This window comes from Bactrocera oleae, chromosome 4 (genome assembly GCF_042242935.1).
Source record: "Bactrocera oleae isolate idBacOlea1 chromosome 4, idBacOlea1, whole genome shotgun sequence".
Lineage (NCBI taxonomy): Eukaryota > Metazoa > Arthropoda > Insecta > Diptera > Tephritidae > Bactrocera > Bactrocera oleae.
In genome coordinates this window covers 36,497,552-36,517,071 of record NC_091538.1, presented here as the reverse complement: position 1 = coordinate 36,517,071, position 19,520 = coordinate 36,497,552, and the positions used below count along the sequence as shown (strand labels likewise).

At 32.9% G+C, this 19,520-nt stretch overlaps 1 protein-coding gene across 1 annotated transcript in view; it reads left to right on the top strand.

Annotated features, from left to right (window-relative positions):
• The first annotated feature begins 1,883 nt into the window (after positions 1-1,883).
• Mmp1 (Matrix metalloproteinase 1) overlaps positions 1,884-19,520 on the top strand; it is a 61,574-nt gene continuing 43,937 nt past the window's right edge. Inside the window, exon 1 of the mRNA XM_036372321.2 lies at positions 1,884-2,239. The gene's annotated coding sequence lies outside the window, so the exon portion shown is untranslated. The remainder of the gene's footprint in view (positions 2,240-19,520) is intronic.

The following is a 19,520-nucleotide window of genomic DNA, read 5'->3' as shown; positions in this document are numbered from 1 at the left end:
ATGAAACAAGTAAGGAAGAGCTAAGTTCGGATGTAACCGAACATTTTATACTCTCGCAAAGTCAAATGGTATACTCGTTTGAGATTTCTTTGTGGATTGACTGATATTTTCGGTAGAAGGTCAACTATAGGTACTGGGGTCCACATATTCAGTACTTAGGGGTTTGAACAGTTTTGGTTCGATTTAGACAATTTTTGGCCGCAAGGTGGCATACTTTAATTGCATTATTCACGCAAAGTTTTACCCCGATATAATCATTGTTACCTGATTTGCATAGTGGAAAGTGAAAGAATCAGATGGAATTGAAAATGGTGTTACATGGGAAGTAAGCGTGGTTGTAATCCGATTTCGCCCATTTTCGCACTATGACATAGAAACATGAAAAGAACCTTATGCACCGAATTTGGTTGAAATCGGTTAAGCAGATCTCAAGATATGGGTTTTCACCTAAAAGTGGGCTGTGCCACGCCCACTGTCTAATTTTGAACGCGGTTCCTATAAAGTCATCTTATACCATCTCAGAGATAAAATTTAATGTCTCTGGCGTGTTTAGTGCTTGATTTATCGCGCTTTCAGTAGTTTTTAACAGTACCGTTATATGGGGAGTGGGCGGAGTTGCCACCCGATTTCAACTATTTTCACACCGTCAATAGAAGTGCTAAAAGCATTTGCTTCCAGTGAATTTTGTTATTATAGCATTAGCGGTTTAGGAGATATGCACATTAAACCTATTAGAGGCGGGACCACGCCCACTTTTTAAAAAAAAATTTTAACTGCAGATGCCCCTCCCTAATGTGATCCTGTGTACCAAATAACAGTCTTGTATCTTATTGCGGAGCTTAGTTATGGCAAGTTATTTGTTTTTGATTAATGGCGTTTTGTGGGCGTGGCAGTGGTCCGATTACGCCCATCTGCAATACCAACCGTCTCACGGTACCATGAAACATGTCTACCAAGTTTCATAAAGATATCTCAATTTTTACTCAAGTTAGAGCTTGCACGGACGGACGGACAGACGGACGGACGGACAGACAGTCACCCGGATTTCAACTCGTCTCTTCATCCTGATCATTTATATATATATAACCCTATATCTAACTCGATTAGTTTTAGGTGATACAAACAACCGTTAGGTGAATAAAACTATTATACTCTGTAGCAACAGGTTGCGAGAGTATAAAAAAGTTTGCCTAATAAGAAATTTTACCCAATTCAACTTCTTTCTCGCTTTGTATTGTCTGTGGGATGCTCTTTGATAGGCCGACTGATATACATATATGTATTATACTAGTTTTATACTCTCGTTGGAATTTAGCGAGAAATTTTCTTATAATACATATCGTCATCTAAATTATAAAATAATGTGTCATCAGTTAGCGTAAGTTTGCAGGAGAAAGAAAAAACGGAATAAAATGGACTCACTTCTCATATTGAAACAAAATTCAAAGTTGAATTATAACTTGGTCATAGCTGCCAGCAGAAGCTTAAAATTTGTATGTATCTTATATTTATGTATGTAATATGATGTAGTGTCGACAACAAAAATAAATTTTAAATTTGTTGATGATACGTTATTTGGCATTTTATAGGACGATATGTGTATGTAAAAAAAAGGATTAGAGTATAGATCTCCTCGCTATATTAATTCATTTCAATACCTTATTTCTAACTTAGACTTTAGCTAGGCTAACTCTCTCTCTCTCTCTCTTCTTAAACTACCATACTTAGCTGTGGCTAGTTGATTGATGCTCGTATATGCTGCTGCATACCTTGATTTTTGTTGTCAGTTTCCTGCGATCGATTGTATTTTGTCACCTGTATCACTTCCCACCCTGTCGGGTATAAAAGTATTTAAATAACGAGTTTTCAAATTCAGTCTAGATGCGATCGCGAAAACATTGCAACAGAGCAACGATCAGAGCGGAAACGTGATTAATTTTCATCTACATTCACTGTTGTTCTGTTTGAGATTTCCGAATTTCGCATCCGAAGTTATACATACATACATAAGTAGCAATTTACAAGCGTTCCGGTACACACAGCGCTTCCGCGAAATCAAGCCTTTTAAAAACGATCTGTCGTAAAAAAGTTATTTCCGACATCAGGAAAGTTAAAGTTTCGCAGTATTTCCGTGTCAATGTTATTAGTCAGTGTGCCGTTGTAACGCTACGAAGTGAGTCATCGGCTAATGAAATAGAAATCCACAGTTTCTTACTTCACCAAATTAGGGAGTGCATAAGTAAATATACAAATATATAATATATAAAAAAAAACTTAGTTTAACATATTTATAAAGTTTTAGTTTTAAAACAATGTGCATCTTCTAATTGTATTAATACTGAATTATCGCATTTTATAATATTTTTTTTTTTGCGGAAATTCTACAACTATTGTTAAATATTAATTTTATTAATTTTTTTAAATTCTGTCAGTAAAAAATATACTGATATTATTTTTGCAAACTAAAAAATGTATTACCAAAAATGTATGTGTTCACATGTACATATGTATATGACTGCAGCTTAAGAGTGATTCACTTTCCTTAATTCTTATTACAATGTTTTTTATGAGAACTGAACTGCAAGTATTTATTCCTTCATACATATACTCACGATTTGTTATCTCATTGCAGACATTTATTGAATTAACTGAGTCATGTGAAAGTGTATTGACAGTTCAACAACTCGATTCCCATAATATGACGTGAATGGGAAAGAAAAAACTAATTTGAATAATTAAAATTTTAGTGTAAAAAAATAATCCCAAATTGAGGTAAAAGCTTAAGTATTTGCATATTTTTGAAACACATATCCAAAAGTGTATATGAGAGTTCAAAATTAGTTAATATAGGAAAGACCACAACTGACCATTACTGACTGATAATTAAATTTTAGCATACATTTTACGGTCCTACCCTTTGTCATTAAATGGGTATCGCACTTTTAATGCTGAAAAACAAACACCTTTGTCATATCAGTAAAGACTAGTAATTAACAACGAAAAATATTCAAAATTGTACCGGCCGGTTTTACTTAATTTAAATTGACCCAGATTTTATTCGTTCAAGGGCTGCCATTTTGACGATCTTAACCTGCTTTAAGCTAATATTGCAACACTGGACAGACAGTCACCCTGATTCCAACTCGTCTCGTCATCCTGTTCATTTATATATGTATGTATATATAAGTCTATATCTATCTCGATTAGTTTTAGGTAATACAAACAACAGTTAGGTGAAGAAAACTATTATACTCCGTAGCAACATGCTGCAAGAGTATAAAAATATTGCGAAAGAATTCAACATTCAATTGTCGACGAAATCGTGAATGGAGAACTTATTTTTAATAAATTATAACACCCACACTGAACGACATACATATTCGTAATAAGGTTTGTTAAAATAACGAAAATTATTATGCTTATGGAATATATGGGAGTTTGGGTAAACCGTAAACCAATGTCACATAATTTCGGAATTAAACTATAGTATATCCAGGACTATACGTACGGCATAAAGCCAAGGGGAAGTTCAAAAATCTTAATATTAGGTATATGGGTACTAAGAAGTATTGCCCGATTCAACACATTTATGATATAGAGATATACTACAATACTATCGGAATGTGATTTCTCGAAATTTTAGTAATATATTTCACACATTTACCGATATTTTTTTTTAAAAGTCAGTAATACGTATAGGCGCTGGGGTCCACGTCTTTGAACATTTATGGTCCGATTTTGACAATTTTTAGACTCTAAATCGCATACCTTAAATGCACTATTTGTGAAAAGTTTTCCTGACATATTCATTTGTGCGAGATTTGTATGCTGGAAAGTGAAAGAATCAGAAGGAATTTAAAGTTATGGAATAGTGTATGTTTAGTAGGCGTGGTTGAAATCCGATTTAGCCCATTTTCACACTGTAACACATGACTGTCAGGACTATTATTTTTCGCATTTTTTTTATGATCCGATTTTATCCATTTTCACACAAACATTTGTTCTGAGTAAATTTGGTTGAGTTGGCTTTATTGGTTTTGGAGATACATATGTATGTACAATAATTTTATTAGAGGGCGGGTCCACACTCAATTCTTAAATATTTTGAAACCACTGGTGTCACTACCAACTATGATTCGTTGGAACAAATAACAATTTTGTATCTTTATTTGTGGCTTAGTTTATGACACTTTATACTTGATGTACATTTTTCATTAAAAACAGAAAAATAGTTCCAAATTGAAAAACAAAGTTTTTTGTTAATAAAAATGTGCATTTTGTTTATAAAAAAAACATCTAATGAATTCAACGTACATCTCATTGGAAAGCTGAGAAGAATTGTGTACATTAGGTCGACTAGATATTTTTATAATGAAATAGTTTTCTTCGTATACGCAAATGTTTAAAGATACTTTTTTCCAACGTTGAAATTTTAAAAATTCATAACTCCAAATTTTTTTATACTGAGTCGAAATAAAAAAATACGTGTCCAATATGTTGCCTCAAAGAACATAAAAAAATCTTTTGCACAAAAAACAAATGTGTGTAAATTTTGGATGGAATGACCCATAAATAACAAAAAAACTCCTACTTTAAAAAGAATTAGAGAAAATTTATCTAAATTATATCAATTACAAAATTTTTGAGTAGTTCTTTTATTTATTTGTATATTTGTTTGGGCAAGCAATATACACTGCAAGGAAGATAATACAATCCGTATATAGTAAAACTAATACAACGACAATAAGCAATTAATGAAGTCCTTAAGATAATTTAAATTTTTGTTAAAAAAAACAACAAGAAAAAAACGTTAACTTTGGTTGCATCGGAGTTATAATACCCTTCTCAAATACAAAAGACTCCATACAAGAATTTGATTATGATGGGATAATGTGTGACACCTATATGCTATAGCGGGCCGATCTGAACAATTTATTCGAAGATTGTAACTTTGCTTAGAGAAGTAATCCATGCCGAATTTAAACTATATTTTAAAATAAAAAAGTTGTCCAGACAAGGACAGAATTTTAATTAAACAGTTTGTATGGCAGCTATATGTTACAGTGGTTCGATCTGAACAACCGTTCGGCGTATCGCCAAATAAAAAGTTTTCCATACAAAGACTGGATTTTGATCGATCAGTTTGTATGGCAGCTGTATGCTATAGTTGTATGGTATCGGATTCGACAAAAGAGCAGCTTCTTTGGGAGAAAAGGACTTGTGCGAAATTTATGATCGATATCTCAAAAGCTGAGGGACTAATTTGCATTTATACAGACGGAGAGACAAACATGGCTAAATCGACTCGCTCATATTGCTGATCATTTATATATCATATATATGTATTTATACTTATACTTTATAGGGTTTCCGACGCTTCCTCTGGATGTTAAAAGCTTTGTGGCACACTTAATATATCCTGTTTAGAGTATAATTAAAGAAAGATGACATCAATATTGACGACTCTTTAAAGAAGAAATTTAATTTGAATTTGTAGCATTATGCACTCGCGGGACTCACTTGTTGTAGAACGTACATTATGTAGTACCTTTGGGGGGGGACGATTTCTTTTCTATAAAATCAGAGAGAGAGAGAGATTACGGGTCTAATACTGGTTTCGAGCCAGCGTTTTTTCAACCGAAATTTACCTTTTCAGAATTATAAAAATTTCATTAGTTTTTGAGATATCCGAATGAAATTTACCACATATACATATGTGAATTTTGATATTTTTTCGACCATTCGTCGGAATCGGCGAGATCGGACGACTATATCACATATCTCCCATACAACCGATTAATCAGTTATTTTATTTTCCGGTATCCTGTCAGGGTATAAAAATGCAGTTTAAATCTGTGTAACAAGGACGAAAATCTGTGTAAATTACACATATGTATGTATTATATATGAATATATAAGGTTTGGTAAAAAGAAATATTGTATTTTTGCATTGATACGATTTTAGCAAAAAATATAATATACAAAATATCAATAGAATATAAAAAGTATATATATGTGGTAAATTTCATTTGGATATCTCAAGAGCTGTCAACGAAATTTTTATAACCCTTAAAAGATAAATTTCACCATCATAAAATCGCTGGCTCGAAACCGGTTTTAGACCCGTAGTCTCTTAGGCATAATTGTTCGGAATGCACCGTGGAATATTTCCCTCATACGCAATTTTTTCGATTTTTTGTCTCCCTGTAAATCAGCCCGCACTTATGTACGTTCATGGATATATTTGCATTATACCTATACATTTCTAAAGTATATTTTCCTTGAGACCACATATACCCATACGTGTATACAATTATGTGTATCTTCATACATATATACTTATATACGCTTGCTATTTATTTCGGGGCAACGGTGTACGTATAATAATTTAAGGGAAAGTTGAGTAAGTAGAAAATAAAGTAACAGAAGTTCGTAGCATAATAGCTAGAAATTCTAGTAAAGCTACAGAGTTGAAAACTAGACGTTCACTAAAACGGTCGTGCTAGAAAACTCGTCGGAGTAGTGACGCGAATGCGGCTAAATTTCCGAGGACCGTTCGTAATGCGTGACGGTCGATAGTGAAATATTTCGAAAGCAGCCGTAAATACCGTATATTTGGAGTAGGCAGAAGAAGGATTAGTAGTGCATGAGTAGGTTAAGTGTCAAATAGAAATAAGAAATAGAAATCCCAAAATAAATGTAATCTGGGTAAATACATAAATACAGCAATATTTAAAAAAAAATCGTACATATAAACGACGTAATCGATGAAAATAACTGATATACACTCATACATGATATACATACTTACATGTATGTATCTAAATAGGTGAAACAATATATATGCATGTATCTACAGTTTTTCAAGTGTAAAACCTTAAAAATTAACTTTTAACAGACAAATAACATAAAAAAAGAATAAACTAGTAACAACAGTTAGGGCATTCTTGAATAATGGACTTCTTTTTTTTAAGAGTTTCAGAATTCACGGTTTCAGTACGTATGTAGGTACATACATCCGTATATACGTCATGTCGACGCTGTAGTATCTACAACAGATAGTTGTTTATACTATGTATTTTTTCAAGCTCATTCAGGGTAATGTTCATTTAAAAATGGTTTCCTACATAGAACATTGAAATTTAGACATAATATGAAATTTAGTTATAGATTATATTTACCGAATCAATTATGTTTAGCAAAATTACTCAGTTACTCGTAAAAATATAGTTGTTGGTCCTCATTTGCATGTGTACGTTCACGTGATCTAATTCATTTCACACATCAATTTCAAAATCTTCTGATTTCTGCTTAGGCTTTCTTTCAGATTTTGCTTTACTTAATATGTTCATATACAATTAGTTATTTACATTATAGCAGACCATTGCAGAATTTTCCAGTTGCTTGTAGGTTTTTTAGCCTTAACACTTTGTTGGGATTTGCCATGTGCTTATCTGAGGTTGTATCTTCACAAAAATAAAAGAAACTTTGCACAAAAATAAAAAGATTCCAAAATGCATTCAAAAGTAAAAGCCGCCCACATCTTTACGATAATTATGTAATAGCACAAACCGTCACCGACATTCCTCCCTTCCGTACTTACCGCCCGTATCAAATCAAATTTGTCAAAAGTTATGCCCGTAGATGCAACGCAGAAATCAGTTGTGTCTTTTGTTTTCATTTCACCAATGTTGCCATTATTCTATTTGTATACACGATTTTTCACACATTTAGTTTTTAGTTATAATTTTTCATAATGTAAATGCTCAAAACTAAAATCCTACTATAAAAATAATAGTGTCCCTATTTATAAAAAGGTGTATTCCACTGTGATTCTGAGTTATTTTAAGAATATTTCAAATATATTCAAGTTCATTTGTTAATTACTACAAAATATCGAGACTGACAACCCAGCGTTGCAAGAGATTGCTCTCTTTTGCGGGTATCCTACCGTACGGTCTATTGAAGCGGACGGTAGCAGCGGTGGTGACTGTTCATTTACATTGCGCTCATGGGTCGTATCAGCTGATTCGGTCCACGGTTTTGCGTCGGTGACTGTTTGTGTCATATTCATCATATGATACCGCAACTTATGTGTATGTACATAACTTTTAGCGCCTAAACCTAACACTGTGTGCTACATTTGTTTTCGTTAGTATGAAAGCATGCACATTCGCTTTCCTTCTTTTTTCTTTACAAGTATACACCCAAATTTGAAATTTGTCCCTTTGGTTGACTTTATAGAAGCATACATTAGGGTGACGATAACCCTATATAGAAAAGTGGCGCTAGTTACAACTTATAAATATACTTGAAGTTTACTTTTTTATACGAACAGTCAACTAAATTATCTAAAGAATTCTTGCCGGAAAAATATTTTGATCTACCATATGTATATGATCAGCCAAAAACATATAATTCATCTTATTAAATTATTAATTTTTTGGTTCTTGTAGACAAATAGGGCAAAAGTTACCGTCACATGATTATTATAATTTTTAAAGGCAAAAACAAACATAAAATATTTTCAAGACAAATTTTAGCATACTTCTTGCATGCTACAATTCAACTGAATGTATTTAATTCCAAAATCAAATATTTTATTATTGGACTTATTTACAAAAACAACTATATTCTATATAAAGTACATATGTATGTATTTATTATGGTCACCTGCATTGCACTTATCCTTATAGTTTAGTAAAATCTAGAAAACAAATAAAAATAGCTTGAACACTAACTTCTTCAATATCCGATTTTGTGTGATATGGGAACTTTAAAAGTAATCGGTCATAATAAAGTACCGTTATTTTTTTTAAACTTTAGAAGGCCTCGTGTCAATATAAAATAAGCCAAAAAAGAACGAAATAAAATTATAATGAACGATTATATACAGCAATAGACCGTTAGTGAAATCTGCGAATTAGTTCATTCGTACCACAATTACTGGTATCCATACAAGTCAGATGGGCAATATCAGAAAAAAATATTTACCCAACAGTAAAACACGGGTATGTCAGAATCTGGGGTTGGAGAGTTAGTGTTATTGATGATATAATGGACAAAAAAGAAAAATTTTAAATAAAACCGACTACCAGTTTCAGCATTCTTCGAATATGGGTATTGTACAACACTCCTCACATCTTGAAAACTTCACCTCAGTCCCTAGATCTTAACCCGATGGGACCATTTGGATAGATGCTTTCGAGAACACTACGTGTCATCACATAACCGGCTAATATAAATTACTTCTTGAATAATGGATGAAAATTAATTCAGATGTTACGCAAAAAAAATAGTGCATTTAATGCGAAAACGTTTGCGATAAGTTATTAATAATAACGGTAAACATACAACATATTAAAATATATTTACTCCTCATATAAATGAAATTTTATATAATATTATCATGACTTTTGTCCCGAAATATGTATTATAAACAATGCTTCTTAACTTATGTTCTAGAATAAGTCAAAATTACATAACATGATTAATCAAACGAAATTTCTATATTACCCCCCATAATTCTAAAACCTTTGAAATCTTTACCTAATTAACCATTTTAATTTCATTTGCCAAAGTCAACGGGAAGCGCATTATTAACCCTTCCTTAAAGTGTCAGAATATTAATTCGAGAAGGCTTTAAAATATTTATAGGTATAAGTTTAGATATATTTCTGAACTAAGAAAGTCCCCTTGGGTGGGAAATAGATACAATTTTTCAATTATATTTTGAATCCTGGGGTAGGGAGTTATCAGTAGGGAATAAAACATTAATTATTTTCTAAATGTAAAACTTTTATTTCATTCACTACATGAACACAGAAAACTTCGCGAATGACACCCACAATGTTATTATATTTTATTGTCCAAAAAATATCGCATCAATGCCATTGGCAGTTATAAATAGACAGCACAAGCAAAATAATGAACCTTATGCATAATTATAATAATCAACACCTTGCCTTAATTAGAATGGCAGATTTCGTCCTACCTTGGCTCTTGAAAAAAATAAATTACAAATGCGATCTATATATTTTTTCTTTTTATAAGATATATCGTACTAACTTCAAAAGATGATACCTTTGTGTACATTTGTCTGATTTAAGTATGCAAATTTGCGACGCTTTGTTCGTAAACTTGTTGCCAACGAGATGACAACTTCATTACACCCCTCTCGTAGAAGGCTGCGTCCCTATTGGCAAAAAACTCGGAGAGCCAATTTTCACAGGCCTCTCTTGAGGCCAACTTCTCACCATTAAGCACGTTCGCCATGGACAGGAAAAGATGATAATCACTTGCTCCCAGGTCCGGACTATAAGGTGGGTGCATTAGGACCTCCCTCTGTTGATCAAAGATGGCCTCTTCTGGATGAGTGCTGCCTTCAAGCGGTCCAGTTGTTGGCAGTAGAGGTTGAATTGAGTGTTTGGCCATAGGGGAGCAGCTAGTAGTAGATAATTCCTTGCCAATCCCACCAAACACACAGCAAAACCTTCCTGGCCGTCAATCCGGTCTTGGCCACCGGCTGGGCCGCTTCCCCGAGCTTTGACCACGACCGTTTGCGCTCGATGTTGTCGTAAGTGACCCATTTTCATCGCCAGTCACAATCCGCTTCAGAAACGGGTCGATTTTGTTGCGATTCAGCAGCGATTCGCAGATGGAAATTAGGTCCAGCGTTAGTTCGTGTGGCACCCAAACATCGAGCTTCTTTTTAAATCCAATGTTATGCAAATGGTTCCAAACGGTTTCCTGGCTTATCTTTAATTCCTCAATAAATAAATAAGTGCTCACGTGACGGTCTGTTTCCACTATTTCCAAGATTTTATAGCAATTTTCGACGACAGGCCTCCCGACGCGTGGTGCATCTTTGACATCGAAATTACCGGAACGGAACCTAGCAAACCACTTTTGTGCTACACGTTCGTTTAAAGTATCGGGCCCATAAACTAAATTAATTTTTTCAGCCGCTTTGGCTGCTTTTTCGCCTTGATCAAAGCAAATTGTAAAATATAGCGAATTTTCTCTTTGCTGGTGTCCATCTTTGACGAGCGCTCACAACGTACTGAGTCAATCAATCGAAAAACTGTTAAAGACAAACTCTTAGCGCGAATAAACACGTTTGCGATACGTAACACTAGTACTATGGACAATAACGCCATCTCTTAACTTTTTACTGGACCTAATATTTCGAATTCTAATTAAATTCCGAACTATATTTGATTAAATATAAGTTGTTAACTACTATATTGGGCCTTCTGACTTTTTCAAATAAATTCTTAGAATCACATTGTAATAAAATCCTCTTGTGTTTAATATGTAGTACCATATAGCCAATTTGCTTAGTCACGTATTTCTACAAACTTAGTGCATACGCATTCCATCTAAAAACTTGACTAATAAGGCCACCTTAATTAAGAATCGTATCCATTGTAAAGAAAGAATGTATCATCTTCTGTTACAAAGAATCGTCTTCTAAAATTCCACCCACATACTGAAAAAGGAATATTTAGTGACTCACATATAAAATTACCAAAAGAGATAAATACAGATGCAGTTTAATTCAGTGTAACAAGGACGAAAATGTGTGTAAGTTACACATATGTATGTATTATATAATATATGCATATATAAGGTTTGGTAAAAGAAATACATGTATTATTTTTGCATTAAATTCAAGGTTTTATTTAGTTAGAATGATTCGATTTTAACAAAATATGCACCGTTTGGTTTGGTATATTTATTAATACTTGTAGAAACGTTCGTCCCTATTGGCAAAAAACTCAAACATAAACTTCTCTTGAAACAAACTTACTAGACCTATTATTCACATACACATATGTGTATATACCCGTATATAGGATTTAGTGACACATTTTTGACATCGACTGATTGTTTTAGGTTTTCAAATCACAGCAAATTTGTATTGTATTATTGTAGGTGATAAATTTGGCTCTTGCTCAACGCGTGCGATAACATGCAGTTTAAATAGTGCTGCGAAAAGACGAGTACTTCCTCCATTCATTAAAAAGTACTTAACGTGGATCATGGAGCGCTCCCAAATCATATAAAAGTTGTAATCCAATTAAAATTGCAATGTCCTAAGGCAACACTAAATATTTCAACTCTGCAAACTATCAGAGCACTCCATGGTGTACCTGGGGAAACTACTTCTGTAACTACTATAAAATCAATTTTCTATGAAGTATTTGTGAAGGATTACTTCCGAAACTTCCTCTCACTCTTTAGGATAATATTGTTTTTATTTTCCTTCGTTATCACTTAATTTTCTTACTTCAATTTAATACTTAAAATATATCATGTGTGTTCATAATCACGATGATATTCGATCTAAAAATCAAATAGATCCACTTTCCTTACACGCTAGTAAATTACACATCGTGCAGTGGTTAACAACAAAAAACAAATCACTATCGGAAATCCAACTATATAGGTAGAAAATCATGAGAGTTATACCAATCAGAAGCCGATTTGGTAATAGACCTTCTAGTAAACAATCAACAAAAAAATAGAAGTTGCTTATGTTTAAAAAATACAGTTGTAAAGTAGTTTATACCTAGTTGATTCGGCTCATATTTCAGTATTGGGATACACATATTATAACAAACCCCTGTCCAAACATTTACGATCAAAAATTGCGTATACCTACATAGGTAGATACATATTTATATACATAAGATATAATTTCTATTCGTTAGTATAGTTTTGTCGAAATGTTAGACTGACAGCAATGTCTACGACGTGATAGACTTATAAAATTCATATTTCTAGTCTATTGCGTTTCGCAATGGATATGAGAATAGGATTGACTTCAATCTACAAGCGTTACAGGCGTGAGCACCGAGTTGTCCTCTGCGAATGCCATATTTTACTACATGTGGAGATAAATACATATTTGTTCACACAGTTTGTTTTCATTTGAAAATTCAAATTATACCTTGAGAACTGAATTTTCATTGCAGTAGGTTTAATGGAACAAGCATATTTACATATACTTGTACCTAAGCAAATACATATATGAGTACATGCGTACACAAGTGGATTATGAACTACTTATACTCCAATCTAGTTTTAATGTACACGTAAAAAATATTTTTAGGAAAACATGAATCATAGATAAGTATAATACTAGGTAAAAGGTTTGTTTCATTTAAAAATTTAATTTAAAGAATAAGGAACTGAGAGCGTGAACATGCACAAGCTTTATAAACATGAAATATGCCATTATTAAAAAATTTCGTTATTTTCTTTTTAACTGACTAAATATACTCTCGCAACATGTGAAACAGATATAAAGTTATGCATATTAAAATTATAAGGATGGCCGAGACGAGTCGAATTCCGGTCCGTCCACCTGTCCGTGCAAGTGATACTTGAGCAAAAGTAGAGCTATCTTGTGACACTTGATACACGTTCACTTAGCACTATGTAAACGGTGACAAAATTACGTTAATCGAAAAACTTTAAAAGACTACAACTAAGCCAAAAATTATGATAAATTAAGATAATTTGGTACAGGGCATCGCAATACACTCTGTGTCTGTGATTTAAAATTTTTTTTCAAAAAATGAGCGTGACTACCTCATCGGGCTGCAACCAAGCCTACTGCCCGTACAATACAGTTTTAATATATTATAGATCTGATTCTTTCACTTTATAGAATATTAATCAATCACTAATGCAGATATCTTTGTACTACTCTGCATAAAAAGTGCCTTCAGGATATGTCATCTCACGTTTATCCGGACTATAACTTTCAAGCTCTAAGAACCGTATTTTCTTGGATATAGTACAGTTTGCTGCTAAAAATAAGTGAAATTGAACTTTCACTTTTCAAGCCCAAAATATTTCCTCCTTGCAAATTGCGAAAGTATACATTGTTCGGTTACATTCATTGTTATGGTTTCGTTCACACGTCGAATTACTAAATTAAAAATTAGTAAAGAAAAGAAAATAATATTACTTACAGTTCAAAGGAGATTTTTCATTTATGATATATTTTCGGACAATATGATAAGTTTTTGGTCAGCAAAATCATAGTTAAAGTATCATGAGATCGAGCAGTATAGATATACAATATAAGTAGTTAATAAATTCCAAATAACGGTATGCTAGAGAGAAGCATATGCACACGTGTACATTTGTTTACTTCAAACACCATCTGGAAAATCTTAAGTTCTTATATTTTTAATAGAAAAATAAAAATTTTATTGAGCTTTACAGTTTATTTTCATTAAATTTCATTTTATTAAAGAGTACACCTGGTTTGAAATTTTTTAAAACGGATTGTTTTTATATTTCAATGGGTTAACCATTAAAAATAACATACTATAATTTGAATCGATATCTAAAATAGTTTTTGAGTTACAACCTTTTAAAATGTAATTTGTATTGTATTTTCTGTATATATTTCTCCATACAATGACCTATCACTTTTTTGATCGGATCGAAAATTTAATTCACACCACAAAATATTGGGTAAATTTTTTAATTTTTTTTCGACTGTAGGTCATTGAATGGAGAAGAGAACTGGTGAGAAATATTTTATTAAAATATTAAATTGAAAGCCTTTCCATTTATTTTTGTTTGACTTCCCATCACTTGCAAGGGTACATATATATTTTTTTGTGACGACACAGTTGAAACCTCTTTATTAAACCACTGATACATTACAGAATGTTGTATAACAACAACATAACAAGAAAAATACGGTAATGGCTGCTAGTGTCTCAGAAAAAACTGTTCGCTGGATTATCCGAAACCAAAAAATTAAGATTCATTCATTAGATGATAGTGAACGAATAATACTTTATATACTATAGTTTATTGCATAAAATGTGTGTACACCTAATCCTGTTTTTATACGGTAGATTGGTTTCAGAAAAAACCGTGTAAAAAACGACTTTGATCGTATGCAAAATTAGGTGAGGAATAGGTTCCTTTTCTTCAAAACCTATTAAATTTTGTGAAAACAAGTATTTTTTAGAACGAGTATTAATGTAAATTTGTGTTATGCTTAATGTGTATTTACACATGCATAGTTATTGATGAGGGAAATATGCACTATAAGTTTAAAAGTAATGTAAATTAAATGTAGACAAGTTCAGGAACTAAAAACAAATATGTAAAAAGCTAGAAATAACTCAATGCATATAAAATATTTCTTTGACTTTACTTCGTCTGATTGTATTGATATTTCAAAATATTAACACATTTAAAATTTGCTTGTACGAAAAAAAGGGGGATATCATTTTTATACTCTCGCAACTTGTTGCTACAGAGTATAATAGATTTGTTCACCTAACGGTTGTTTGTATCACCTAAAACTAATCGACTTAGATATAGGGTTATGTACATATAAATGATCAGGATGAAGCGACGAGTTGAAATCCGGGTGACTGTCTATCCGTCCGGCCGTCTGTGCAAGCTGTAACTTGAGTAAAAATTGAGATATCTTTATGAGACTTGGTACACATGTTTCTTGGTACCGTAAGGTTGGTATTGCAGATAGGCGTAATCGGACCACTGCCACGCCCACAAAACACCATTAATCAAAAACAAATACATTGCCATAACTATTTGGCATACAGGATCACATTAGGGAAAGACATCAAGAGTTAAAGATTTTTTTTAAGTGGGCGTGGTCCCGCCCTTTAATAGGTTTAATGTGCATATCTCCTAACCCACTAAAACTATAATAACAAAATTCACTGAAAGCAAATGTTTTTAGCAACTCTACCTACAGTGTGAAGATGGGTGAAATCGGTTCACAACCTCGCCCACTCCCCATGTAACGGTATTGTTAAAAACTACTAAAAGCGCGATAAATCAAGCACTGAACACGCCAGAGACATCAAATTTTATCTCTGGGATGAGATGATTTTATTGGAACCGCTTTCATAATTAGACAGTGGGTGTGGCACCGCCCACTTTTAAATAAAAACCCATATCTTGGGGTCTGCTTAACCGATTTCAATCAAATTTGGCACACGGATTACAACCACACCTATTTCCCATATAACCTCATTTTAAATTCCATCTGATTTTTTCACTTGCCAGTATGCAAATCAAGGAGCAATGACTATATCGAGGTAAAACTTTGCGTGAATAATGCGTTTAAAGTATGCCACCTTGTGATCAAACAAGAAAAAACGTTAACTTCGGTTGCACCGAAGCTATAATACCCTTCACAGGTACAAAGGTTCCTTACAATAACTTGATTCAGATCTAACTTCGTGTATCGATAATAAAAAATAATTTTTTTTTAAGCAGGCACTACGATCGTTCAGTTTATATGATAGCTGTATGTCATAGCAATCCGATCAAAACAATTTTTTCGGAGATTATATTCTTGCCTTAGAAAATAACTCATGCCAAATTTCGTCAAGATACCTCGTGAAATGAAAGAGTTTTTCATGCAAGCACTTTACTCCGATCGTTCAGTTAATATGGCAACTATGTGTTATAGTCATCCGATCTGTACAATTTCTTTGGAGCTTGCACTATTGTTTTAAATAATATTCTCTGCCAAATTTCGTGAAGATACCTCGTGAACTGAAAGAGTTTTCCATACTAGCACTTGATTCCGATCGTTCAGTTTGTATGGCAACTATATGTTATAGTCATCCGATCTGTACAATTTCTTTGGAACTTGCACTATTGCTTTAAATAATATTCTGTGCCAAATTTCGTGAAGATATCTTGTGAAATGAAAGAGTTTTTCATGCAAGTACTTTACTCCGATCGTTCAGTTAATATGGCAGCTATAAGCTATAGTCACCCGATCTAAATAATTTCTTTGGAGATTATATTGTTGCCTAAAATAATAATCCATGCTAAATTTCGTGAAGATACCTCGTCAAATGAAAGAGTTTCCCATACAAGCACTAGATTCCAATTGTTCGGTTTGTATGGCAGCTATATGCTATAGTCATCCGGTCAAAACAATTTCTTCGGGAATTATATTGTTACCTTTGAAATTAACTCATGCCAAATTTCGTGAAGATATTACCTCAAATAAAAAATTTTCCCATACAAGTACTTAATTCCGATTGTTCAGTTTGTATGGCAGCTATATGCTATAGTGGTCCGATATCGGCCGTTCCGACAAATGAGCAGATTCTTAGTGAGAAAAGGACAGGTGCAAAGTTTTAGATCGATAGCTTAAAAACTGAGGGACTAGTTTGTATATATACAGACAGACGGACCGACGGACAGACAGACAGACGGACATGGCTAAATCAACTCAGCTCATCATACTGACCATTTATGTATACATTTTATAGGGTATCCGACGTTTCCTTCTGGGTGTTACAAACTTCGTGGCAAACTTAATATACCCTGTTCAGGGTATAAAAACGTCTAAATCGAGCCAAAAGTGTTCAAGCCCCTAGGTACTGAATATATGTACCCCAATGCCTATAGTTGACTTTTTACCGAAAATATAGGTCAATATGTAAAATATATAATTAAAATTCATATAATAAAATAAATAAATGAAACTCTCCATAATTGTATGTCTTTATATTAAAAATGTATTGAATCGGATCAATACTTCCTCTAATATGAAATTTTGCCAACACCTGAAGTAAGTTCCCGGGTTTTGATCCTTGCAAGTTGCGAGAGTATAAAATGTTCGGTTACACCCGAACTTGGAACTTCCGTACTAGTTGTTTATTCAAACAAAAATAAGAATTAGTAATTCGCTTCACAAAAATAGTTAAAAGGATTCAAAATAAAGTTAATAGTTGCTAAATGGTAGAGGCAATTTTTATATTTACGAAAAGTTCTGAGTTATTTATCGCTGTTTTGTTTTTCGAATCATCTCAGTTGACTTTGAGCAAAATGTTGTCATGAAAAATCTTTCATACGATTCATATAGCTAATCTGGAAAGCTTTGAAAAATACATTAAAAACTCCAAAAAACTGGTCCAGAGAAATGTTAAAAAAATACTAAAACCTTGCTTCGAATCACGTTTATGACATCATGAAATGTGATGATTTGTGGATTTACGCGTATGAGTCCGAAAGTAAACAGCAGTCGACTGTGTAGGTGTGTCCAGATCAGCCGAGTCCAACAAAAGTTGTTCGCGCACGAAGCACTTCTAGGCAAATGGTTACCAGTTTTTTGGAAAAACTGGACATGTCGCAACCATACAACTAAAACAACACAGAATAGTTAATTCTGAGCGGTACACCACCATTTGTTTACCAATTGTCTTTCACGAAATCAGAAAAATTAAGCACCGAAGACGGATCAATCTTCACCACAGCAATGCAACTTCTCACACATCGACAAAAAAAATGCATTTTTGAGCACTCGACACCTGAAGAGGCGGTTGATGCGTTCAGAACACATGTTTTGGAGATACCCCATTCAGAGTGACAAAAATGCTTCGACAATTGAATCAAACGCATGCAAAAGTGTTCTTAATGGAGAATATAGCAATAAAGCGATTTTCAATTATTAATACTTGTTTCTGTTCTCTAATATTGAAATATAAAAGGCATCTCTCGTATATTGTGCGAACTTATTACTTGTATACCATATGTACATACATATATAAGCTCGCTAATTCGGTTGTTATTTATCTTACAAAGCACGTTCAAAATTCAAACTAATTAAATATTTGCACCGTCTGCTTATTTTTCAAGTTTCTGTTTTGTAAAATGTGCACATAGGTTTTCGCCTGTATGTAGCAACTCTTTTTTATTAATCCTATGAAATCACAAATTAGAATTATAAATTCGTTTATTGGATAAAATAGGCGAAAAATGTGTATGAACAGTCCAAAGTGTGTTATTTATATGTACATATGATCCATATGTATGTGCAGGGTAACTAGGTGTTCTCTCCAATATTCACCCAAGCTTTTTGTGGTGGAAAAAAAAAACTTCTTAAAGAGACACAGACCGCATCATTTTCTTTTAATGATATGTGTTGATGACACAAATACATAAAATCATAATTTTAATAATTAATAATTATGAGAACATAAAATTCTGAAAATACAATACCATAGTTAAATGCTGAAAATGAAGAAAATCGGTTTACGAATTACCCCAGCTCTCATATATATAACATATAACGATTTTCGTTTTTCTAGCAGCTTCTTCACGAAATATATCGGCCAATATGTGAGTTATCTTTTTACAATTGCGTGGAAACATATTCTCGTGTATAATTGAGTAATGGTCAAAAGTTAGTGCAATCAGTTTAGACCTTGTCCTAACCGCAATCATATTTTTTTGAAGCAAGTAAGTGGACACATTTTTGCGAATATTTATATTGAGATATCTTTACACAATTATATGGGAATTTTATATTTAACATAATGTTGTGATTTGATCTAGCTATCTATATGTGCTTTGATGCCAATAATAACAACAATAACAATCGAATCGGCCCAACCCAACATATACATATTCTAGTCACCTAAATGTGTATCATATAAATCAGTCTATAAGTATGGCAACACGTCTTTATTACCATAATGAGATTT